The following is a 26795-nucleotide window of genomic DNA, read 5'->3' as shown; positions in this document are numbered from 1 at the left end:
TAGAACCAAAACAAAAGAACTCATCAAACCCACACAACCAGGCCCTCTGTGCATAAACAAACTAAGCCAAGCTGAAAATCCCTAGGATTTGGGGAATGAACAAACAAAAGAGAGCACATTAAAGCCAAGGGATTTCCACACAATTATTCCCAACAAGATTCCTGTATTCTCAACTTCACAAAGATCAACAGCAACAACAAAGGCTACAGCTATACTCTGTAGATTACCACCAACAGATATTGCAAAGGATTGTTGAGAAAATCTTGAGCCAATCCAAGTTCCAATAGTGTTGCTATTTAGAGGTCCTAGGAAACCCACTTCCTATACAAGACCCTCTACCAATAGTGTAACCCCTGCTGTGTGGGCAAACCCAATCTCCTCAAAACAAAACTTGCATCGCTGCCTTCTAAAAAACAAATAGATTCCAAAATAGCAAGCTATCACCAAATCTATTTCACCACACAAGCACGTCTCTCTCCATGATTCTCCTTCACAACTCTCCTCTCTGCAATCCACACACCCACCAAAGAAACTAGGTCCTTCAACCATGTAAAATCTCGACTCTCTTCACAGCTTCCTGCCACCATTTGCTATTCTCCTACCTCCCTCTGTACATGCAAGTACTCTCCCTTCAGCTTACTGGAGTCACAACGGCTAGTTTTCATTTTTTAGAAAATGGCCACGCAATAGTCCCTAGTTTCCAAGGTTTCCAACCATATTCTTTGCCTTGTTTCTCATTCCTAGGGTCTTGGGTTGGCATCTTCTTGGGGAATATTTCCTGAGCATGAAAATCCTATCAACGTGAGTAACGAGTTAAGACATGTGAGCCGTGAGCCTGGAGACATGAGCCATGAGCTAGAGATGTGAGCCGTGAGTCTGGACATGTGAGCCATGAACCTAGAGACATGGGCAGTGAGCATGTACATGTGAACCTATAGAGACATGGGCAATGAGAGCGTGTACATGTGAACCTATAGAGACATGGGCAGTGAGCGTGTACATGTGAACCTATAGATTTGAGCTTGGAGATAGGTATACCTAATTATTAAAGCCATAAAGACCCGTACAACACACCTACCCATCTCCTAGAGACATGGGCAGTGAGCCATGAACCTAGAGACATGGGTGTGTACATGTGAACCTACAGATTTGAGCTTGGAGATAGGTATACCTAATTATTAAAGCCATAAAGACCCATACAACACACCTACCCATCTCCTAGAGACATGGGCAGTGAGCCATGAACCTAGAGACATGGGTGTGTACATGTGAACCTACAGATTTGAGCTTGGAGATAGGTATACCTAATTATTAAAGCCATAAAGACCCATACAACACACCTACCCATCTCCTTGGAAGATATTCATGTCATACAATCTGTACTAGCTACAAATTCCAAGGAAGATTCTTATGTAGTATGAACCAATTATTAAAGCCACCACAAAGACCAATATGAACACACCTATCCAAGTCCTTGGAAGATATTCATGTCATACAATCTATACTAGCTACAAATTCTAAGGAAGATTCTTATTCTTCATAAATTATTGGGGAATTAAGTACATTTATTACTCAATAAGTGTAAACCAACCCTATCATAGGCCATATTTCTAGATTTTTGTGTCCCAAATAGGCCTATTTCACACGAGGGAAGTATGTGTGTGGAGTTCATCTAAAAAAGGTATGAGTCTACATACTTGACCCTAGAGGTGCAACCCTACATATGTGTGCCAACAAATGTGAGCCAAGAGGTATGAATCTGGATACATGAGCTTAGAGACGTGACCCTGTTTACATGAGCCCAAACATGAATCTACATATGCAAGCCCACAGACGTGAACTTGGAAACGTGAGTCTAGAGGCATGAACTTGGAAATGTGAACCTAGAAATCAAAAAATAAAACAAAAACTTGTCTAAAACCATTATTAGACCTTTGATCTAGAAACACTAGGGACCTTTGATGTGAGCCAATCTAGACTAGTTATTGGAAACAACAATACTATCAATTGTAGCACAGCAATCCATACCTCCTCAAACCCACCAAGCCTTCGATCCCACCAAATGACCATCACTTAATAAAGTGCTCTCTAGTTAAAAAGGCTAGAACCCTTCATATCCACCTCCAACAAGGAGCTTTTGGAGAAGTGAGCCAATGAAACATAGACCTTGTGTGGTGGCTGGGGGTAATGGCCTCTACTACACCACTAGTAAGCACACAAGAAGAAGACACAATGGGATCAGAATTGGGGGAACTGAAATCCTAGCCCTAAGGGCATTAACCAACCTGGCTCCTATCCTCAGCGCTCCAACTGACTCAATAAGTCACTTCTACACCCTCCCAACCTTCCTGTCTGGCCCCTCTACTGAAAAGATGCAGGGGGGAGGAGAGCTTGAGCTCTTGCAAGCACACACACACACACTCACAAAATCCTAATAGAGAACACACAAGGTGAGAGGCTGAAAATCTTCTCCTTCACTCAACACTCAACACACCATATACAAGAATAAGAGTACTCACAATATGAAAGGTACTCAACCAAATACATACACGGGTTCTCTATAGTGTGAACCCGACTAAATGAGCTGGCGCTATAACTATGCCAGTCTCTAGAATGGCTGTCACACAGCCTGTCATCCCACTGGCCACATATCTCCCATGATCTCACCAACCATGCCAGTCTCTAGAATGGCTGTCACACAGCCTGTCATCCCACTGGCCACATATCTCCCATGATCTCACCAACCATGCCAGTGGTGTAAGTGCGGGGCCTATCTCCCAGGCGGGTCATCAGTGTCCACCGCCTCACTAGACGAGCTCGATATCTCAACACTCCCCCTCGAGCTCAACTCCATCTCATGTACACCAAGCGAAGCCCTGAATCTGCGGAGCTTCTCTGTACCCAATGCTTTGGTGAAGATGTCAGCTACCTGATCCTCTGTGCTGACATAAACAAGGTCAAGGTCTCCTGCGAAGACCATCTCTCTGACGAAATGGTAGTGGACCTCTATATGCTTCGTGGTACGAGCATGAAATACTGGGTTCCTGGCCAACTGTATACTGCTAATGTTGTCACAGAAAATGACAACTTGTCTATCCACTGATAGACCCAAATCTGCAAGCAGCTTTCTCAACCAAGCTACCTCACATGCTGCCATAGCAGCTCCTCTGTATACTCGGCCTCTGTACTCGATAGAGCAACCGTAGGCTACTTCTTGCTGCTCCAAGTCACAACAGCACTCCCCAAAGAAAACATGAATCCATTGGTAGATCTTCTATCTGAGATACTACCAGCCCAATCAGCATCTGTGTACCCATGTACACATATCTCTGTCCCAGTCTCATAGAATAGTCCACAATGCAAAGTAGACCTCACATACCTCAGTATGCGTCTCACTGCATCCAAATGCGGTTTCCATGGAACCTGCATAAACTGACTCACCAACCCAACAACATAGCTCAAATCTGGTCTGGTGATCGTCATGTAGATCAAACTTCCTACTATGCGCCTATACATAGTAGGGTCCTCCAAGATCTCTCCTGAATCTGCACTCAACTTGCCATTCTGATCCAATGGCACTGAGATAGGCTTACAGCCTGTCATACCATACTTGGACAACATGTCCAAGCCATACTGTCTCTGCAGTATTCCAATACCATGTGGTGACCTAATCACCTCAATGCCCAAGAAATATCTGAGCTCCCCCAGATCCTTCATCTCGAACTTCTGTCTAAGCAAGATCTTTACATCAAAGATCTCTGCATCATGGTCCCCCGTAATGATCAAGTCATCTACATAGATGACAACAAGCACAACCCCTCTATCACCATGTCTCACATACAGCGAGAAATCTGCATTGGCTACATGAAAGCCAATAGTGACAAGATATTCAAAAATCTTGTCAAACCATGCTCTTGGTGCTTGCTTTAAGCCATACAAGGCTTTCTTCAACCTGCAAACATGCTCGGGGTGACTCACATCCTCATAACCAGGTGGCTGCAACATATACACCTCTTCTTGCAAATCCCCATGCAAGAATGCATTCTTTACATCCATCTGATGTAAAGACCATTGCTTTGATGCAGCCACTACTATCACAACTCTCACCGTTGCCATCTTGGCAACTGGGCTGAAAGTTTCCTCATAATCAATCCCATATGTCTGCGCATATCCTTTGGCTACCAATCTAGCCTTGTACCTGTTTATGCTTCCATCACTGTTATGTTTAACTTTGTACACCCACTTGCATCCAATGGCTTTCTTGCCTTCAGGCAATTGCACTAAATCCCAAGTGTCATTTCCATATAGTGCATCCATCTCCTCATCCATAGCTTTCTCCCAACACACATTTCCAACAGCCTCATCAATGCATGTGGGCTCTACAACCTGCACAACCTTTGCCATATATGCATAGTGATGTGCCACATAACCATCATATGTAAATCTTTGCACAGGGTTCTTCACTCTCCCTGATCTTCGTAGCTTTTCATTCATGTCTTCCATAGCCTTCTTTACACCACAGGTGTTCTCATAGCTGGGATCCCAAGCTCCTCATCAAGGCTCATATCTGAACCACTAGACTCTCCATCAACATGAGAATGCCCTGCAGAAATGTCAGGCATACCAAGGGGCTCAACCACTTTCTCTTTCCCTTTACGTGATGTACTAATCACATTTGCAGGACTGGTATTATGACGCAGCCTGCCCCACTCCATGGTCTATCAACAGACCCACTAGATGAGGACTCTCCTGGTCCACTCAAAGACTGTGATTGCTGACCTGCATTCTGTGCAACCACACCTCCACTCACATCAGCCCCAACAGCTTCTTTTTCAGCAGCATACCAGCTGCTCATCTCATCAAAGACAACATCCCTGCTTACCCTCAACTCACGTGTAGCAGGGTTATAACACCTGTATCCCTTTTGCTCAAGGGAGTATCCAATAAACACACATTTTTCAGCTTTTGGATCCAGCTTAGTTCTCAGCTCATCTGGCACATGCACATATGCAATGCATCCAAAGACTTTCAGATGAGACAAATCTGGTTTTCTGCTAGTAAACCTCTCCTCTGGAGTTACATCATGTATGGCTGCAGTTGGAGTCCTGTTCGTGATGTATACTGCTGTAGAAACAGCCTCAGCCCAATAGCTATGCGGCATATTCTTCTCTTCCATCAATGCTCGTGCAATCTCAGCAATGTGCTTGTTTTTTCGCTCAGCAACTCCATTTTGCTGCGGAGTGTATCTGCATGTAAACTGTCTCCGAATACCATTCTTCTTCAAAAATTTAGAGAACTCATTGGAGAAGTACTCTCCTCCTCCATCTGACCTTAGGCACTTTACATATTTCCCTGTTTGCTTTTCAACCAAAACTCTGAAATTCTGAAAGTGAGTGAACACCTCACTCTTCTCCTTCATGAATATACCCACACTTTCCTTGTGTGGTCATCAATAAAAGTCACATAGTACCTGCAGCCTCCCATAGATATGGTCTTCGTAGGACCCCATACATCTGAATGCACAACATCTAGTGCATTTCTGCTCACATATCTGTTATGTTGAGATATCGAGCTCTAGTGAGGCGGTGGACACTGATGACCCGCCTGGGGGATAGGCCCCGCACTTACATCACTGGCATGGTTGGTGAGATCTTGGGTGATATGCGGCCAGTGGGATGACAGGCTGTGTGACAGCCATTCTAGAGACTGGCATAGTTATAGCGCCAGCTCATTTAGTCGGGTTCACACTATAGAGAACCCGTGTATGTATTGGTTGAGTACCTTTCATATTGTGTGTACTCTTATCTTGTATATGGTGTGTTGAGTGTTGAGTAGAGAAGAAGAAGATTTTCAGCCTCTCACCTTGTGTGTTCTCTATTAGGGTTTTGTGAGTGTGTGTGTGTGCTTGCAAGAGCTCAAGCTCTCTTCCCCCCTGCATCTTTTCATGGTATCAGAGCCTGGTTCGTGCTAAGGGCTGAGCTGCAAGCAAGAGAACCACAGGAAGCGGTACAAGGGTAAGAGCTTCAACTACTCTTTCCTATTGTGTTGGTGACTACACCCTTGTCGGGAGCTCTACGGGAGGCACCGGCAAACAATCTCCGATTGAGGAGCTTTCTTCGCGGGAGTGAAGCTACAGGGCAACTATACAGTCCTTTGGACTGAGTCCTTTGGACTGAAATTTTCGGGCCGATAACGCGTTTCGGGCGCGTCTGGACCTCCGTTTTTCAGAAAGCAGGCGATTTCGAGCACTGCGAGTAAGTCATCGATTCTCTGCAGAACTCTGTTTTAAGAACTGCAGGAAGACAGATTGACTGTGCAGACACTGTGGGTGCTGCAAAGAGGTCTACAGTTGCCATTGGGTGTATGTATGTGCAGTGAAGTCACTGGTTGTGACATTTGAGAGTACTACAGTACCGTTGTGCAGAAAATACAGCATTTGTGCAGAAAAACTAGAGTGCAGTTTCTGGTAAAATTGTGTGTTTGGCAAGATGTCTAATGATGGCATAACACAGATTGTGGCTGAGAAGCTGGACAAGAATAACTTCCATGCTTGGAGGTTCAGGCTGACTAATTTCCTGATGGGAAAAGGCTATTGGGACTACATTGAAGGTGAGCATGAAGAGGCACCGGAGATACCGGATATAAATCCGACTGCTGCAGATGTGAAAGAGTTTAAAGACTGGAACCAAGGAGCCAGGAAGGTTATGTATTGGCTTTCCATTAGTATACAGGACACCATGATTGGGCACATTCAGGATGCCAAGTCCCCCAAGGAGGCGTGGGACACCTTGGTAAAGCTTTATGAAACAAATACCAAGGCACGTAAGATACAGTTGAAGAATGAACTTCATACTGTGGAGAAAAAGAGCATGTATGTGAATGACTATGCGTTGAAGATAAAGGGCATTGTGGAATCCCTTGCATCTATTGGTGTGTCAGTAGATGATGATGACAAGGTGGAAGTCTGTCTACGTGGTCTCGGGCCACAATACAAGGCGTTTAAGACGTCTATCCAGACTCGGGAAAACATTCCCAACTTTACAGATTTGGTGTCTATGCTGATTATCGAAGAGAAGAACTTGGGTGAAGACCAACAGTCTTCACAAAGCAAAAACGGTTCAGAGCAGCAGGCTTTCTACACGAGTTCAGGAAGAGGACGAGGTAGAGGAGGCCGTGGACGCGGTCAAGGAGGTGGCCGAACAGGTAATCAGAATTATGGCCAGCAGCAGCAACAACAACAACAGTCCCAGAATCAACAACAACAACAACACGCAGGTGGAAGAGGCAAATTCAGAGGCAGGGGGAGTCAAAGAGGCCGTGGAAATTGGCAAAGGCAATATAATGATGCACGTGAATGCTATTATTGTGGTAAGCCTGGACATGTGCAGTCAGAATGTTATAAGAAGCAGGCTGACATGCAAAATGGGAAAGTGCAGCAAAACAACTATGCATCCTCAAGCAGAAATAATGAGGACAATGAAAGGTTGTTTGTTATGCAACATGTTGTGAATGCCATGTCTGAAAATGTTGATGCAGCACAAAAAGATAATGTATGGTATGTGGATTCAGGCGCTTCGAACCACATGACGAGTCATGGGGAGTGGTTCAAGGAGATGAAAAACCCGGAAAGACCAGGTTTTGTGGAAACAGGGGATGACACTGCTCATCAAATTGCCCACATTGGAGATGTGCCATTGTCTATGCAGGATGGCAAAGTGAAGTACCTTGCAGATGTACTTCATGTACCGAACATAACAAAGAATCTGGTTTCAGTTGGCCAGATGATTGAGCAGGGTTTGCAGGTTCGGTTTAACCCTGATGGGTGTTATGTTGAAGATTTCAAAGACAAGTGCAGGCTGGTTGCAAAAGGCAACAGAGTGGGCAGAATGTTTACGTTGGATGTAGACATGCCTGAAATGAGTGCTGCGATGTTTGCAAATGGTTCAGGAGTTGTTGCAGACACAGACATATGGCATAAAAGAATTGGACATGTAAATGTGCAGAGATTGAAGTCTATGCAGACAAAAGGAATTGTGACAGGGCTGCCAAAATTTAAAGTGGAAGGTATGCAGAAAATCTGTGAAGCATGCCAATTTGGGAAGCAAACAAAGCATGTGTTTCCACGTAACAGATATGTGAGCAGAAATGCACTAGATGTTGTGCATTCAGATGTATGGGGTCCTACGAAGATCGTGTCTATGGGAGGCTGCAGGTACTATGTCACTTTCATTGATGACCACACAAGGAAAGTGTGGGTATATTTCATGAAGGAGAAGAGTGAGGTTTTCACTCACTTTCAGAATTTCAGAGTTTTGGTTGAAAAGCAAACAGGAAAATATGTCAAGTGCCTAAGGTCAGATGGAGGGGGAGAATACTTCTCCAATGAGTTCTCTGAATTTTTGAAGAAGAATGGAATTCGGAGACAGTATACATGCAGATACACTCCGCAGCAAAATGGAGTTGCTGAGCGGAAAAACAGGCACATTGCTGAGATTGCGCGGGCATTGATGGAAGAGAAAAATATGCCGCATTGCTATTGGGCTGAGGCTGTTTCTACAGCAGTATACATCATGAATAGGACTCCAACTGCAGCCATACATGATGTAACTCCAGAGGAGAGGTTTACTGGCAGAAAACCAGATTTGTCTCATCTGAAAGTCTTTGGATGCATTGCATATGTGCATGTGCCACATGAGCTGAGAACTAAGCTGGATCCGAAAGCTGAAAAATGTGTGTTTATTGGGTATTCCCTTGAGCAAAAGGGATACAGGTGTTATAACCCTGCTACACGTGAGTTGAGGGTAAGCAGGGATGTTGTCTTTGATGAGATGAGCAGCTGGTATGCTGCTGAAAAAGAAGCTGTTGGGGCTGATGTGAGTGGAAGTGTGGTTGCACAGAATGCAGGTCAGCAATCACAGTCTTTGAGTGGACCAGGAGAGTCCTCATCTAGTGGGTCTATTGATAGACCATGGAGTGGCAGGCTGCGTCATAATACCAGCCTTGCAAATGTGATTAGTACATCACGTAAAGGAAAAGAGAAAGTGGTTGAGCCCCTTGGTATGCCTGACATTTCTGCAGGGCATTCTCATGTTGATGGAGAGTCTAGTGGCTCAGATATGAGTCTTGATGAGGAGCTTGGGATCCCAGCTATGAGAACACCTGGTGTAAAGAAGGCTATGGAAGCCATGAATGAAAAGCTACGAAGATCAGGGAGAGTGAAGAATCCTGTGCAGAGATTTACCTATGATGGTTATGTGGCACATCACTATGCATATATGGCAAAGGTTGTGCAGGTTGTTGAGCCCACATGCATTGATGAGGCTGTTGGAAATGTGTGTTGGGAGAAAGCTATGGATGAGGAGATGGATGCACTATATGGAAATGAGACTTGGGATTTAGTGCAATTGCCTGAAGGCAAGAAAGCCATTGGCTGCAAGTGGGTGTACAAAGTTAAACATAACAGTGATGGAAGCATAAACAGGTACAAGGCTAGATTGGTAGCCAAAGGATATGCGCAGACATATGGGATTGATTATGAGGAAACTTTCAGTCCAGTTGCCAAGATGGCAACAGTGAGAGTTGTGATAGCAGTGGCTGCGTCAAAGAAATGGTCTTTACATCAGATGGATGTAAAGAATGCATTCTTGCATGGGGATTTGCAAGAAGAGGTGTATATGTTGCAGCCACCTGGTTATGAGGATGAGGGTCACCCCGAGCATGTTTGCAGGTTGAAGAAAGCCTTGTATGGCTTAAAGCAAGCACCAAGAGCATGGTCTGACAAGATTTCTGAATATCTTGTCACTATTGGCTTTCATGTAGCCAATGCAGATTTCTCATTGTATGTGAGACATGGTGATAGAGGGGTTGTGCTTGTTGTCATCTATGTAGATGACTTGATCATTACGGGGGACCATGATGCAGAGATCTTTGATGTAAAGATCTTGCTTAGACAGAAGTTCGAGATGAAGGATCTGGGGGAGCTCAGATATTTCTTGGGCATTGAGGTGATTAGGTCACCACATGGTATTGGATTACTGCAGAGACAGTATGGCTTGGACATGTTGTCCAAGTATGGTATGACAGGCTGTAAGCCTATTTCTGTGCCATTGGATCAGAATGGCAAGTTGAGTGCAGATTCAGGAGAGATCTTGGAGGATCCTACTATGTACAGGAGCATAGTAGGAAGTTTGATCTACATGACGATCACCAGACCAGATTTGAGCTATGCTGTTGGGTTGGTGAGTCAGTTTATGCAGGTTCCACGGAAACCGCATTTGGATGCTGTGAGACGCATACTGAGGTATGTGAGGTCTACTTTGCATTGTGGACTATTCTATGAGACTGGGACAGAGATATGTGTACATGGGTACACAGATGCTGATTGGGCTGGTAGTATCTCAGACAGAAGATCTACTAGTGGATTCATGTTTTCTTTGGGGAGTGCTGCTGTGACTTGGAGCAGCAAGAAGCAGCCTACGGTTGCTCTATCGAGTACAGAGGCCGAGTACAGAGGAGCTGCTATGGCAGCATGTGAGGTAGCTTGGTTGAGAAAGCTACTTGCAGATTTGGGTCTATCAGTGGATAGACAAGTTGTCATTTTCTGTGACAACATTAGCAGTATACAGTTGGCCAGGAACCCAGTCTTTCATGCTCGTACAAAGCACATAGAGGTCCACTACCACTTCGTCAGAGAGAAGGTCTTGGCAGGAGATCTTGACCTTGTTTATGTCAGCACAGAGGATCAGGTAGCTGACATCTTCACCAAAGCATTGGATACAGAGAAGCTCCGCAAATTCAGGGCTTCACTTGGTGTACATGAGATGGAGTTGAGCTCGAGGGGGAGTGTTGAGATATCGAGCTCTAGTGAGGCGGTGGACACTGATGACCCGCCTGGGGGATAGGCCCCGCACTTACATCACTGGCATGGTTGGTGAGATCTTGGTGGTGAGATCTTGGGTGATATGCGGCCAGTGGGATGACAGGCTGTGTGACAGCCATTCTAGAGACTGGCATAGTTATAGCGCCAGCTCATTTAGTCGGGTTCACACTATAGAGAACCCGTGTATGTATTGGTTGAGTACCTTTCATATTGTGTGTACTCTTATCTTGTATATGGTGTGTTGAGTGTTGAGTAGAGAAGAAGAAGATTTTCAGCCTCTCACCTTGTGTGTTCTCTATTAGGGTTTTGTGAGTGTGTGTGTGTGCTTGCAAGAGCTCAAGCTCTCTTCCCCCCTGCATCTTTTCATGTTACGTGGAAACACATGCTTTGTTTGCTCCCCAAATTGGCATGCTTCACATATTTTCTGCATACCTTCCACTTTAAATTTTGGCAGCCCTGTCACAATTCCCTTAGTCTGCATAGACTTCAATCTCTACACATTCACATGTCCAATCCTTTTATGCCAAATGTCTGTGTCTGCAACAATTCCTGAACCATTTGCAAACATCGCAGCACTCATTTCAGGCATGTCTACATTCAACGTAAACATTCTGCCCACTCTGTTGCCTTTTGCAGCCAACCTGCACTTGTCTTTGAAGTCTTCGACATAACAACCATCAGGGTTAAACCGAATCTGCAAACCGTGCTCAATCATCTGGCCAACTGAAACCAGATTCTTTGTTATGTTTGGAACGTGAAGTACATCTGCAAGGTACTTCACTTTGCCATCCTGCATAGACAATGGCACATCTCCAACATGGGCAATTGGATGAGCAGTGTCATCCCCAGTTTCCACAAAACCTGGCCTTTCCGGGTTTTTCATCTCCTTGAACCACTCCCCATGACTTGTCATGTGGTTCGAAGCACCTGAATCCACATAGCACACATCATCTTTTTGTGCTGCTTCAACATTTTTAGACATGGCATTCACGACATGCTGCATAAACAACCTTTCATTATCCTCATTATTTCTGCTTGAGGATGCATAGTTGTTTTGCTGCACTTTCCCATTTTGCATGTCAGCCTGCTTCTTATAACATTCTGACTGCACATGTCCAGGCTTACCACAATAATAGCATTCACGTGCATCATTATATTGCCTTTGCCAATTTCCACGGCCTCTTTGACTCCCCCTGCCTCTGAATTTGGCTCTTCCACCTGCGTGTTGTTGTTGTTGTGGATTCTGGGACTGTTGTTGTTGTTGTTGTTGCTGCTGGCCATAATTCTGATTACCTGTTCGGCCACCTCCTTGACCGCATCCACGGCCTCCTCTACCTCGTCCTCTTCCTGAACTCGTGTAGAAGGCCTGTTGCTCTGAACTGTTTTTGCTTTGTGAAGACTGTTGGTCTTCACCCAAGCTCTTCTCTTCGATAATCAGCATAGACACCAAATCTGTAAAGTTGGGAATGTTTTCCCGAGTCTGAATGGACGTCTTGAACGCCTTGTATTGTGGCCCAAGACCACGTAGATAGACTTCCACCTTGTCATCATCATCTACTGACACACCAATAGATGCAAGGGATTCCACAATACCCTTTATCTTCAGCGCATAGTCATTCACAGACATGCTCTTTTTCTCCACAGTATGAAGTTCATTCTTCAACTGTATCTTACGTGCCTTGGTATTTGTTTCATAGAGCTTTACCAAGGTGTCCCATGCCTCCTTGGGAGACTTGGCATCTTGAATGTGCCCAATCATGGTGTCCTGTATACTAATGGAGAGCCAATACATAACCTTCCTGGCTCCTTGGTTCCAGTCTTTAAACTCTTTCACATCTGCAGCAGTCGGATTTATATCCGGTATCTCCGGTGCCTCTTCATGCTCACCTTCTATGTAGTCCCAATAACCTTTTCTCATCAGGAAATTCGTCAACCTGAACCTCCAAACATGGAAGTTATTCTTATCAAGCTTCTCAGCCACAATCTGGGTTATCCCATCATTTGACATCTTGCCAAACACACAATTTTACCAGAACAGCACTCTGGTTTTTCTGCACAAACTGCTGTATTTTCTGCACAACGGTACTGTAGTACTCTCAAATGTCACAACCAATGACTTCAATGTGCATACATACACCCAATGGCAACTGTTGACCTCTTGCAGCACCCACAGTGTCTGCACAGTCAATCTGTCTTCCTGCAGTTCTTAAAACAGAGTTTTGCAGAGAATCGATGACTTACCTGCAGTGCTCGAAATCGCCTGCTTTCTGAAAAACGGAGGTCCAGACGCGCCCGAAATGCGTTTTTGGCTCAGAAAATTCTGTCCAATAGGACTCTGTCCAATAGGATAGTATAGTTGCCCTATAGCTTTACTCCCGCGAAGAAAGCTCCTCAATCAGAGATCGTTTGCCAGTGCCTCCCGTAGAGCTCCCGACAAGTCACCAACACAACTAGGGAAGAGTAGTTGAAGCTCTTACCCTCGTACCGCTTCTTGTGGTTCTCTTGCTTGCAGCTCATCCCTTAGCACGAACCAGGCTCTGATACCATGAAAAGATGCAGGGGGGAAGAGAGCTTGAGCTCTTGCAACACACACACACTCACAAAACCCTAATAGAGAACACACAAGGTGAGAGGCTGAAAATCTTCTCCTTCACTCAACACTCAACACACCATATACAAGAATAAGAGTACTCACAATATGAAAGGTACTCAACCAAATACATACACGGGTTCTCTATAGTGTGAACCCGACTAAATGAGCTGGTGCTATAACTATGCCAGTCTCTAGAATGGCTGTCACACAGCCTGTCATCCCACTGGCCGCATATCTCCCATGATCTCACCAACCATGCCAGTGGTGTAAGTGCGGGGCCTATCCCCCAGGCGGGTCATCAGTGTCCACCGCCTCACTAGACGAGCTCGATATCTCAACATCTACCTCCTCTAGTTGTCCTCCGAGATCAGCACTCACCTCCAAAAGCTCTGATCTTTCACCTAGAAGCCTCTCCTAGCCAACAGCTTCCAGCTAACCAACATAGCTCTTAGTAGCTGACGCAGAACAATCAGATTCTGGCTCTGAATGCCTGTACTTGTTTCTAGTCAAAAACTTGTCCTCCAGGCCCCTCTACTTTCCTCCAATGTCAGTAGACCTAAAGCTACAACTCCAGAAGCTCTCTGGTCCCTTTGCTAATCCTCCTTTCACCACTTGCTAACTGCACCAAATTGAATTTTGCCTCAAAAATCCGACACAGAATCGACTGCTTCAGAATCCTTCAACAAAAAAAGACCTTCCCTCAGGTGTCCTCTGACATCCCTCAGACAACACTTAATTAATCAAGATATCACCCTAGAGGCTCTTTGCTGACAATAGTAAGCTCTCAGAACTGACTATACTCGACAAAACCAACTAATCTGACACAACTGATGCCGGTTCCACTCCTCTATGTCAGATGCCATTATATACCCTCAAGACACTCCAACCAAACATGGATCTAACCCTTTGGACTCCTGATTGACTACAACCATCTCACACCTCTGCCACACAAACCCCATCAGACCATAAATCCTCTGACTGCTGCTGTTGAGACAACTAACCTCTAACAGACTTCAAACAGTTAGCTGGGACTCAATATCACTTCTCCCAAACTTAATCAAGCTAGAGCAAGCCCTCACCTTTAGTTGATCATTTTAAGGCTGAGTTGACATAGAATATGCCCTATACCTTAACTCATTTTGATTGTGTCAGAACAAACTCAGAATCAACACCCCAGACATCAAACCAGCACACCCCAGTGGTCTATCTCCATCAATTTAATCAAACAACACCATACCACAACAGAACATGAAAATGAAAGTCTTTGTATCCACTCACAATTGACGTAAGCCAATCTCGCTAGATTCTTTAGATATACCAAACATAGCAGTGTCTCAATAGCCCTGAGACATGGGAGTCAACATAAAAAGAAAATGCAAAGGAAAACTCAAGGGTTCCCCTCAAGTGAACCTCGGTGACAACTCTTCATAGTTCCATATTTAATAGTTACAATCGGTGATGACTAGACTGAATCAAGTCCCTAATAGAAGGGCCACATAGAGAACCCAAGAACACACCTCTAGGAAAATTATTTGATCTTCAGCCACCTTCTGCTCTGATCCACCCAAATCCATCTGCACACTGAATTGTCTTCTCCTTTGCTAGCTAGATAAAAGCTGCAGCAGGAACTCTAGCCTGCATGCTTCGCGGCGATGAAAATAAACCTGCAAGAGACTCCCTCCTCTATAGTCTCAACTCTCTCTGCTCTCTGGTGGTTGCTTTCAACCATCCTTGTTGTCTCCCTCACAATAACACAAAATTATTCTTCTTGAATGTGCGTCGCCCCGCCCTTGCATCCTTCTGGAACCTGTATTGCCTAGCTCTTTCGACTGCCCATGTGCTTTCTAGTTTGGATTTGCGCACTTGCTCTTATCTACTTGACATCACACGTTGTTTTTGCCATTATGGATTCTTTTCACATCCTCATATACATTTTGTTTCTATCTACACATCATGCTTAGGATGACCTCACATATAGCCCACCCCCTAGATGAAACACATTCATGTGTTTCATATCACTCTTTGTGCTCAAAACTGCCCTCTTTCAAAAACACTCCACTCACACTATTAACAGTATCAACAACAACATCTGACTCTTCAAAAGCCTCCTAGATCAAAAGGATATAACATCACCTTCCGAAGCCATCCCTATGAGTGGATCCATCTTCCTGGATCAAAAACCTGCACATACTTTACAAAAAATCCCCTTGGTTTGTGATATGGAAAATGATGTGAATTGGATGAGAAGAATGAGTACACATATGAATGGAATGTGGAATAAGTAATGTGGACTGATGAGGGATAATGTGGAAAGACGAGAGTTCATTATAGTGAAAAGATGCAGGGGGGAAGAGAGCTTGAGCTCTTGCAAGCACACACACACACTCACAAACCCTAATAGAGAACACACAAGGTGAGAGGCTGAAAATCTTCTTCTTCTTCACTCAACACTCAACACACCATATACAAGAATAAGAGTACACACAATATGAAAGGTACTCAACCAAATACATACACGGGTTCTCTATAGTGTGAACCCGACTAAATGAGCTGGCGCTATAACTATGCCAGTCTCTAGAATGGCTGTCACACAGCCTGTCATCCCATTGGCCGCATATCACCCAAGATCTCACCAACCATGCCAGTGGTGTAAGTGTGGGGCCTATCCCCCAGGTGGGTCATCAGTGTCCACCGCCTCACTAGACGAGCTCGATATGTCAACACTCCCCCTCGAGCTCAACTCCATCTCATGTACACCAAGCGAAGCCCTGAATCTGCGGAGCTTCTCTGTACCCAATGCTTTGGTGAAGATGTCAGCTACCTGATCCTCTGTGCTGACATAAACAAGGTCAAGATCTCCTGCCAAGACCTTCTCTCTGACGAAGTGGTAGTGGACCTCTATATGCTTCGTGCGAGCATGAAAGACTGGGTTCCTGGCCAACTGTATACTACTAATGTTGTCACAGAAAATGACAACTTGTCTATCCACTGATAGATCCAAATCTGCAAGTAGCTTTCTCAACCAAGCTACATCACATGCTGCCATAGCAGCTCCTCTGTACTCAGCCTCTGTATGGATAGAGCAACCGTAGGCTGCTTCTTGCTGCTCCAAGTCACAACAGCACTCCCCAAAGAAAACATGAATCCACTGGTAGATCTTCTATCTGAGATACTACCAGCCCAATCAGCATCTGAGATATTACCAGCCCAATCAGCATCTGTGTACCCATGTATACATATCTCTGTCCCCGTCTCATAGAATAGTCCATAATGCAACGTAGACTTCACATACCTCAGTATGCGTCTCACTGCATCCAAATGCGGTTTCCGTGGAACCTGCATAAACTGACTCACCAACCCAATAGCATAGCTCAAATCTAGTCTGGTGATCGTCATGTAGATCAAACTTCCTACTATGCGCCTATACATAGTAGGATCCTCCAAGATGTCTCCTGAATCTGCACTCAGTTTGCCATTCTGATCCAATGGCACGGAAATAGACTTACAGCTTGTCATACCATACTTGGAAAACATGTCCAAGCCATACTGTCTCTGCAGTAATCCAATACCATGTGGTGACCTAATCACCTCAATGCCCAAGAAATATCTGACCTCCCCCAGATCCTTCATCTCGAACTTCTATTTAAGCAAGATCTTTACATCAAAGATCTCTGCATCATGGTCCCCCGTAATGATCAAGTCATCTACAAAGATGACAACAAGCACAACTCCTCTATCACCATGTCTCACATACAGCGAGAAATCTGCATTGGCTACATGAAAGCCAATAGTGATAAGATATTCAGAAATCTTGTCAGACCATGCTCTTGGTGCTTGCTTTAAGCCATACAAGGCTTTCTTCAACCTGCAAACATACTCGGGGTGACTCACATCCTCATAACCAGGTGGCTGCAACATATACACCTCTTCTTGAAAATCCCCATGCAAGAATGCATTCTTTACATCCATCTGATGTAAAGACCATTGCTTTGATGCAGCCACTGCTATCACAACTCTCACTGTTGCCATCTTGGCAACTGGGCTGAAAGTTTCCTCATAATCAATCCCATATGTCTGCGCATATCCTTTGGCTACCAATCTAGCCTTGTACCTGTTTATGCTTCCATCACTGTTATGTTTAACTTTGTACACCCACTTGCATCCAATGGCTTTCTTGCCTTCAGGTAATTGCACTAAATCCCAAGTTTCATTTCCATATAGTGCATCCATCTCCTCATCCATAGCTTTCTCCCAACACACATTTCCAACAGTCTCATCAATGCATGTGGGCTCTACAACCTGCACAACCTTTGCCATATATGCATAGTGATGTGCCACATAACCATCATATGTAAATCTCTGCACAGGGTTCTTCACTCTCCCTAGTCTTCGCAGCTTTTCATTCATGGCTTCCATAGCCTTCTTTACACTAGGTGTTCTCATAGCTGGGATCCCAAGCTCCTCATCAAGGCTCATATTTGAGCCACTAGACTCTCCATCAACATGAGAATGCCCTGCAGAAATGTCAGGCATACCAAGGGGCTCAACCACTTTCTCTTTTCCTTTACGTGATGTACTAATCACATTTGTAGGACTGGTATTATGACGCAGCCTGCCACTAGACTCTCCATCAACATGAGAATGCCCTGCTGAAATGTCAGGCATACCAAGGGGCTCAACCACTTTCTCTTTTCCTTTACGTGATGTACTAATCACATTTGCAGGACTGGTATTATGACGCAGCCTGCCACTCCATGGTCTATCAATAGACCCACTAGATGAGGACTCTCCTGGTCCACTCAAAGACTGTGATTGCTGACTTGCATTCTGTGCAACCACACTTCCACTCACATCAGCCCCAACAACTTCTTTTTCAGCAGCATACCAGCTGCTCATCTCATCAAAGACAACATCCCTGCTTACCCTCAACTCACATGTAGCAGGGTTATAACACTTGTATCCCTTTTGCTCAAGGGAGTATCCAATAAACACACATTTTTCAGCTTTTGGATCCAGCTTAGTTCTCAGCTCATGTGGCACATGCACATATGCAATGCATCCAAAGACTTTCAGATGAGACAAATCTGGTTTTCTGCCAGTAAACCTCTCCTTTGGGGTTACATCATGTATGGCTGCAGTTGGAGTCCTGTTCGTGATGTATACTGCTGTAGAAACAGCCTCAGCCCAATAGCTATGCGGCATATTCTTCTCTTCCATCAATGCTCGCGCAATCTCAGCAATGTGTCTGTTTTTCAGCTCAGCAACTCCATTTTGCTGCGGAGTGTATCTGCATGTAAATTGTCTCCGAATACCATTCTTCTTCAAGAATTCAGAGAACTCATTGGAGAAGTACTCTCCCCCTCCATCTGACCTTAGGCACTTTACATATTTCCCTGTTTGCTTCTCAACCAAAACTCTGAAATTCTGAAAGTGAGTGAACACCTCACTCTTCTCCTTCATGAAATATACCCACACTTTCCTCGTGTGGTCATCAATGAAAGTCACATAATACCTGCAACCTCCCATAGATATGGTCTTTGTAGGACCCCATACATCTGAATGCACAACATCTAGTGCATTTCTGCTCACATATCTGTTACGTGGAAACACATGCTTTGTTTGCTTCCCAAATTGGCATGCTTCACATATTTTCTGCATACCTTCCACTTTAAATTTTGGCAGCCCTGTCACAATTCCTTTTGTCTGCATAGACTTCAATCTCTGCACATTTACATGTCCAATCCTTTTATGCTAAATGTCTGTGTCTGCAACAATTCCTGAACCATTTGCAAACATCGCAGCACTCATTTCAGGCATGTCTACATTCAACGTAAACATTCTGCCCACTATGTTGCCTTTTGCAGCCAACCTGCACTTGTCTTTGAAGTCTTCGACATAACAACCATCAGGGTTAAACCGAATCTGCAAACCGTGCTCAATCATCTGGCCAACTGAAACCAGATTCTTTGTTATGTTTGGAACGTGAAGTACATCTGCAAGGTACTTCACTTTGCCATCCTGCATAGACAATGGCACATCTCCAACATGGGCAATTGGATGAGCAGTGTCATCCCCTGTTTCCACAAAACTTGGTCTTTCCGGGTTTTTCATCTCCTTCAACCACTCCCCATGACTCGTCATGTGGTTCGAAGCGCCTGAATCCACATACCATACATCATCTTTTTGTGCTGCTTCAACATTTTCAGACATGGCATTCACGACATGCTGCATAACAAACAACCTTTCATTACCCTCATTATTTCTGCTTGAGGATGCATAGTTGTTTTGCTGCACTTTCCCATTTTGCATGTCAGCCTGCTTCTTATAACATTCTGCCTGCACATGTCCAGGCTTACCACAATAATGGCATTCACGTGCATCATTATATTACCTTTGCCAATTTCCACGGCCTCTTTGACTCCCCTGCCTCTGAATTTGTCTCTTCCACCTGCGTGTTGTTGTTGTTGTTGTTGATTCTGGGACTGTTATTGTTGTTGCTGCTCTGTTGGCCATAATTCTGATTACCTGTTTGGCCACCTCCTTGACCGCGACGAAGAAAGCTCCTCAATCAGAGATCGTTTGCCGGTGCCTCCCGTAGAGCTCCCGACAAGGGTGTAGTCACCAACACAAATAGAAAAGAGTAGTTGAAGCTCTTACCCTCGTACCGCTTCCTGTGGTTCTCTTGCTTGCAGCTCAGCCCTTAGCACGAACCAGGCTCTGATACCATGAAAAGATGCAGGGGGGAAGAGAGCTTGAGCTCTTGCAAGCACACACACACACACTCACAAACCCTAATAGAGAACACACAAGGTGAGAGGCTAAAAATCTTCTTCTTCTTCACTCAACACTCAACACACCATATACAAGAATAAGAGTACACACAATATGAAAGGTACTCAACCAAATACATACACGGGTTCTCTATAGTGTGAACCCAACTAAATGAGCTGGCGCTATAACTAAGCCAGTCTCTAGAATGGCTGTCACACAGCCTGTCATCCCACTGGCCGCATATCACCCAAGATCTCACCAACCATGCCAGTGGTGTAAGTGTGGGGCCTATCCCCCAGGCGGGTCATCAGTGTCCACCGCCTCACTAGACGAGCTCGATATCTCAACATATAGAAACTGTATTTGTGACCTGTTTGTAAATGACTATTTTATGTCAAGAATGCTGGGAAGGCATTTTGACCGTCTTGTGATTAAGGTCGTGGAGACCTAACTGATAAAGTTATAACAGCTGGCGGAGAGTCAACAGAGGACGTCTCGCGTAGCATGGTCGGCCGAGGTCTTGACCAGCCTCGGTTCGATTTAAATGGTGAGCTTCCGGTACAGTGGATGAGGGACCAAGGAAGCAGCCTATGAGTGAAGCGCTAGGTGACCTCCTTCTTTGAAGGATCCTAGAGGGTGCTGACCATACGGTGCTCGGGCTCTGGGTCACCGAAGATACCCACACGTGCGTCGTGGAAGATATTGGAACAAGGAGTAAGAGTTGTTTTATGAAACCGGGCATGGATCTGGTTGATTGACCTTGCTGGTCCTCAAACGGATGATTCCATGGCTCTTTTATATGGATATGTTGGTTGATCTTGCTGATCTTCAACGGAGATTCCATCTTGATTTTTATAAGTGATTATATTGCCGGGTACTTTGAGCTAGGAACTATTAAAAAGGCCCCTGTGGACAGGTGGTGAGCGTTCTGGTTTTGCCAATGATACCCTAGATACTCCGATGAAGGAATGATTGGAAATTAAGATTCAATCGGATATTTTGGAGGATTGTGATCAGTGATACTATGGTTTCATTAAATGATTATTTTAAAGATGGTTGAATCTGTGAAAAAGGCAATTTCATATTGGGTGTGTAAGTGGCATGACTAATGTTAAATTTGCATGAATATCCGGCTAGGGGGCCTGGGAATTCTTTTCCCTGGTACCCGGGACAAAACCTAACCAAATTCTAAATTGGATCCCATCACTACAGTGGTTGGGCGGTTGGCTAACCCATGGGACTGGATGGGGTTAGGTTGCACTGATGGATCCCTAAATCTGAGACTCAATTCTGTTATGGTACGTTAGATAAAGTAAATCCTGGTCAAAAATTTTTCTATGGAAAAGAATCAACGGCTATGCCTCTCAATGAGGAAAAGAGTGTTGATCTCTATGATCCAAGTGCAAGTTTCTTCCTTGATCTGACCAAGTGACTTAAGGTTCGGTCGGATCAGTTTGGTCAGTAATGACCTTGACTACATTAGAAATTTTTTTTTATCCTGGAGGAATCGCCTGTGCTTTCTGGGCAAGGGAAGTTTTTTTGAGTTTGGTTTTGGAAGAACCGAGGAATTAGTCACCTGTCTGGATATCCGTGGGGCGAGGCCCCGAGTGTGGGAACCTGCCCCGCGCAAGATGTGCTACTTCCGCTCTGCTAGCACTCCGAATCCGTTGCGCGGTGGGGACGGGGATCTCACAGCTGGTTCAGAGCAATTTGACTAATAAGGATCAACCAAAAAGCCAAAAATGTCAAAAATTTATGAAGTAGCAATATAAGATCAGAATTGTGTGATGAAATTCATACAAATTGTTATTTGAGCTGAAATTCATAAATTAGTAATTGGGTCTTCAGATGGAAGTACCACAATTGCATGGAATCCCTGACTTGCTTGAGGCCTAGACATGATGGTCTTTACCTTATAATTCCAAGGACCGTGACTACCCGTATATATTGAGGGTATAACTGCAGCTCTTTACTAGCAGTACTTACGAGTAAATCTAAGACTTGAAATTATAAGCATTAATGCTATCCCCAGATGATGAATTCGAATGTGGTTGATATGATTGTTAAATTCTGGTTATGAACTGATGAGTTGAATTGGATTTTGATTGAAAAATGATGATTCCTGAAATTTGGTTGAAATATAATAAGCCAAGCAAAACCACAATGAGGATGAATGGGACGAGTCCCTGTGATGATGTTCATAACTGGAATGACGTTAATGACTTCAGCAAATCATAATGAGGATGAATGGGACGAGTCCCTGTGATGATGTTCATAACTGGAATGATGTTAATGACTTTAGCAAATCACTATGAGATTAGTGGATTGTGCTGGCAGATTACTACTGTTAACTTTTGATCAGTGGATCAAGTTAAGGGTTGATAAATTAAAAATATGAAAAATTGAAATCCCCATGGAGGACTGTTCAGATGGAAAAATTCAGTTTGATGGACCATTATTATGTTAAAGATATGAATGAGATATTCTAAATGAATTGTTATTTGATAATGCGTTCTATATGAGTATCTTTACCCCATGATTATGTGGGAAGCCGACCTATTTAAAGAACCCCAAAATCAATTGAATAAAAAATCGGATTGAATCATAAATAAAGAAACTTAACAAGAATTTTCGTATTGATAGGAACATGGATCGAGGTCGTCGTGGTAGAAATGTTAACCCCCAACTTGATGAAGAAGAGCTCGACGTGGATGTTCGTAAAACTCTTCATAGTTCGCAGCTTGGTCCCTTCAAGGGTGAAGGGGAACAGTTAGGTGAAGTTGTAGAAAAGTGGATTGAGGCCATGGAGGAATACTTTGATGTAACTGGCTACAATGAGAGAAGCAAGATGGCTCTCGCCAAGTTAAACGGCCAGGGTTGCGTCGTGGAGGAATCACTGTGAGACAAACCGTCTTGACCGAAATACCCAAACCTGGACTGATCTCAAAATTTACCTAAGGACGAGGTTCTATCCTCCCGACTTTTTAGAAACAAAGATGAACGAATTCTTAGAGTTAACCCAGGGGAGTAGAACTATTGAAGCATATCACCAAGCATTCGCTCTCCTCCTCAGATACTCGCCTCTGCTGGATGAAGAACAGCTGATGGCCAGGTTCATTCGGGGACTGAACGAACCTTTGAATATCCTGGTGAAGAATGCCAAGCGAGTTTCCATGGCCAAATTTCCATGGCCAAAGCAGTTCGGATGGCGAAGGATTTCACCAAAGCCTTTGATGTCAAGTCCCGCCAAAGTTAGCACCATCACCTTTCAAAAGGTTTTTATTCCGTGAAGATGATTCCAACCTTCCTCCGCCTAAGAGATATCAGGGTCAAACCCAGGATATGGGAAGTTCCAGAATGGAAGAAATGTCCTTTTCCCGAAACTCAATCCCTTGGATTTCAACTTTAGAAGTTCCACCCTTGAACAAGAGAGTGAAATGCTATAACTGCCAAGGATTTGGACATCGGAGTATGGATTGTCCAACTCCTTTTGAATCAAGGTTTTCAGGGCAGGGAAATCAGGGATCAAGATTCCAGACTCCAGCCCCTTCCTTCCAGAGTAATCAGGGTTCTATCCACCAAAATCAGGGAAATCCCATAGGTAGACCCTCTATCCAACCTGCAGTTTCAATCCAAAGTAATGCAAGACCTCCACCTCAGAATAGGGGAAGTCAAAGAGATTTGTTCCCAAATCGGCCGTCCACTTCCAAGGCAGTAACATTCGAAGTGATTGACGAAGAAGAAGATGAAAGCGAGTTATTTCCAAATCGGCCGTCCACTTCCAAGGCAGTAACGTAGTGATTGAAGAAGAAGAAGAAGAAGATGAAAGAGATCATACTCCACCTGCGAGAAGAGGACATCTCGCGTTTTTTAAGTGGGGTAGAATGTAAGATTCTTCCCTAGCCTCTCAGGATGTCCAGTATCTTCCCCTATAGTCAAATACCTCTTCAGAAATATAAAAGATCTTGTTTATACCTGTTTTAGCATAGAGAGAGGTGATTCAGTTATTAAATAACTTTGGATGAAAAATATCTCATCTTATTAAAATAATTTTCCTTGAAACAGAAGTTCAAAAAGATTTTCAGAAGGTGCATTAGAAATCAAGTATAATCTGTTCAAGAGGCCTTATCCTAGGGGTCCAGATTTTTTTGAAATTTTAAATTAAGGTTCCTATGGACCAATAAGATTCATCCTTATAATGTAGGGAGGAGATAAATGGAAGAATAAAAGGAAAATCTTCCAAAAATGAGTAAATACTTACATAAGATGAAGAGTTGACTAAGGATAAGGTTAATAGTTAAAACAGAGAGATATTTAGAAGAAATGATGCATTTTTGATACCTCAGTATGGGGGAATTCCCATGATGAAGGAGGCACCTATTTCACATGTATGGGAGAGTTTTAAACTCCCAAATAATGAGATATTTTTATCTCTCCTCTCTCCTGTTTCAACTAGATCCAAAAAGTGAGCTAAACTGACCTAAAAATGGTCAAAAATTGACCAAACTGATCTGGAAAATTCTAGAATCAGTTTGCTTGGTTAGAGGCTCACTTTTTCCTATAAATAGAAGTCTTCCCCTTTGTTGAAGCTTAATAGTGTTTTTGCACTGTTACTCTACTTCTCCCCAGAGCCAAAAACTGTGAATTTACTCATAATTCATTAGTTTTTGACCTTTCCCTCTTCTAAAGATTGGTGGCCACTCTTGTTTCAAACAAGAGTAGATCCCTCAAACCATCAAGCCAAAGAAAAGCTCTCAAATTCTCCTTGTAAGTTGGAGATTCTTCTCTTTTCTATTTCATTTTATGGTTTTTTATGATTTTTATCTTCTTTAAAGTGAATAATGATGTTATGCCTCATTGAAAAGGCATTCCCCTCTCTTCTTTAGTAAATCCAACCCTTCTTTATCCTAGATGAATGATTAATGGATAGAATCAAGTTTTTTATAATGTTTTTCTTAAATAAGTAGAAAATGTTTACATTACAATGATTTAAATACTCTTGGTGAAATTCTAGTTGATTTTAATACTCTTGGTGAAATTCTAGTTGATTTTAGAGAGTTAAAAATTAAAAAATAGTCAGCCATACAAAGGAGGTTATGGTGAAATTTTCTAAAAATTACGTAAAATAAGTTTTATCTTTTATTATTCAAAAAGAGTAATTCCCATCGTATATGTATTCTTAAAGTGTTATTTTTCATCCTACGTATAGAAAAAAGTATACTAAAAATATTTTATTAAAAAAGTGTTACTTTCTTTATGTGATGAGATGTGATAGGAATCAAATAGATGTAAATGGATGGATAGAAGTGATATGAATCAGATAAATGAAGATGGATGAATGGATGATGTGGTTTGATGTGTGAATGATGTAGATTAATGTAGATTGATGTATGGATGATGTGGTTTGATGTGTGAATGATGTGGGTTGATGTACATGGATGAATGGATGATGTGGATGTGGATGTGGATGTATGAATGTGGATGTGGATGTGGATATATGGATGTGAAAATGGATGTATGGATGTGGATGTGGATGTATGAATGTAGATGTGGATGTGGATGTGGATGTATGAATGTGAATGGGGATGTGGATGTATGAATGTGGATGTAAAAATGGATGTATGGATGTGGATGTGGATGTGGAAATGGATGTGTGGATGTGGATATGGATGTGGATGTGGATGTGGATGTATGGATGTGGATATGGATGTGTATGTATGAATGCGGATGTGAAAGTGGATATATGGATGTGGATGTACGAATGTGGATATATGGATGTGGATGTGTATGTGGAATAATGAATGCGAATGTGTATGTGAAATGATGTGACGTCGATATGAGTGAATGGATGAGATGGAGTGAGTCTCTTGCAGGTTTGTTTTCATCGTGAAGCATGCAAGCGAAAGTTCCTACAACTTTTATTCAATTAGCGGAGGAGAAGATAGCTTAGTGTGGATGGCTTTGAGTGGATCAGAGCAGAAGATGGATGAAGATCAGAGAATTGGCCTACAAGTGTGTCCTGTGTGGCCCTTCTTTTAAAGACTTGATTCAGTCTAGTCATCTCACTGACTGTAGCTATTAAAGATGGAATTGTGAAGAGTTGTCACCGAGGTTCACCTATGGGAAACCCTTGAGTTTTCCTTTGCATTTTCTTTTTATGTTGATGCCCATGTCTCAGGGCTATTAAAGACACTACTATGTTTGGTATATCTGAAGAATCTAGAGAGATTGGCTTGCATCAACAATTGTGAGTGGATACAAAGACTTTCATTTTTATTTTTTGTTGTGGTATGGTGTTGTTTGATTGAATTGATGGAGATAGGCCACTAGGGTGTGTTGGTTTGATGTCAAGGGTGTTGATTCTAATGTCTCAATAGTTAGCGGGTTTATGGTCTGATGGGGTTTTTGTCTTAGCTGTGAGACAGTTGTAGTTAGTCACATGTCCAAAGGGTTAGATCCATGTCTGGTTTGAGTGTCTTAAGGGTATAGAAGTGTCACCTGACGTAGAGGAGTGGAACCTACATGAGCTGTGTCAGATTAGTTCGTTTGGTC

General features: G+C 43.5%; 1 long non-coding RNA gene across 1 annotated transcript in view; it reads left to right on the top strand.

Moving 5' to 3' along the window:
• LOC147627422 (uncharacterized) overlaps window positions 1-26359 on the top strand; it is a 103149-nt gene extending 76790 nt beyond the window's left edge. Inside the window, exon 4 of the long non-coding RNA XR_015268223.1 lies at window positions 26117-26359. This is a non-coding gene — a long non-coding RNA (uncharacterized LOC147627422). The remainder of the gene's footprint in view (window positions 1-26116) is intronic.
• Window positions 26360-26795: the final 436 nt, after the last annotated feature.

The sequence above is a fragment of the Cibotium barometz genome, chromosome 20 (genome assembly GCF_041138505.1).
Source record: "Cibotium barometz isolate CiBa-2024 chromosome 20, ASM4113850v1, whole genome shotgun sequence".
Lineage (NCBI taxonomy): Eukaryota > Viridiplantae > Streptophyta > Polypodiopsida > Cyatheales > Cibotiaceae > Cibotium > Cibotium barometz.
Note: the sequence above shows the minus strand (reverse complement) of the source record. Positions and strands in the feature narration are given on the sequence as shown.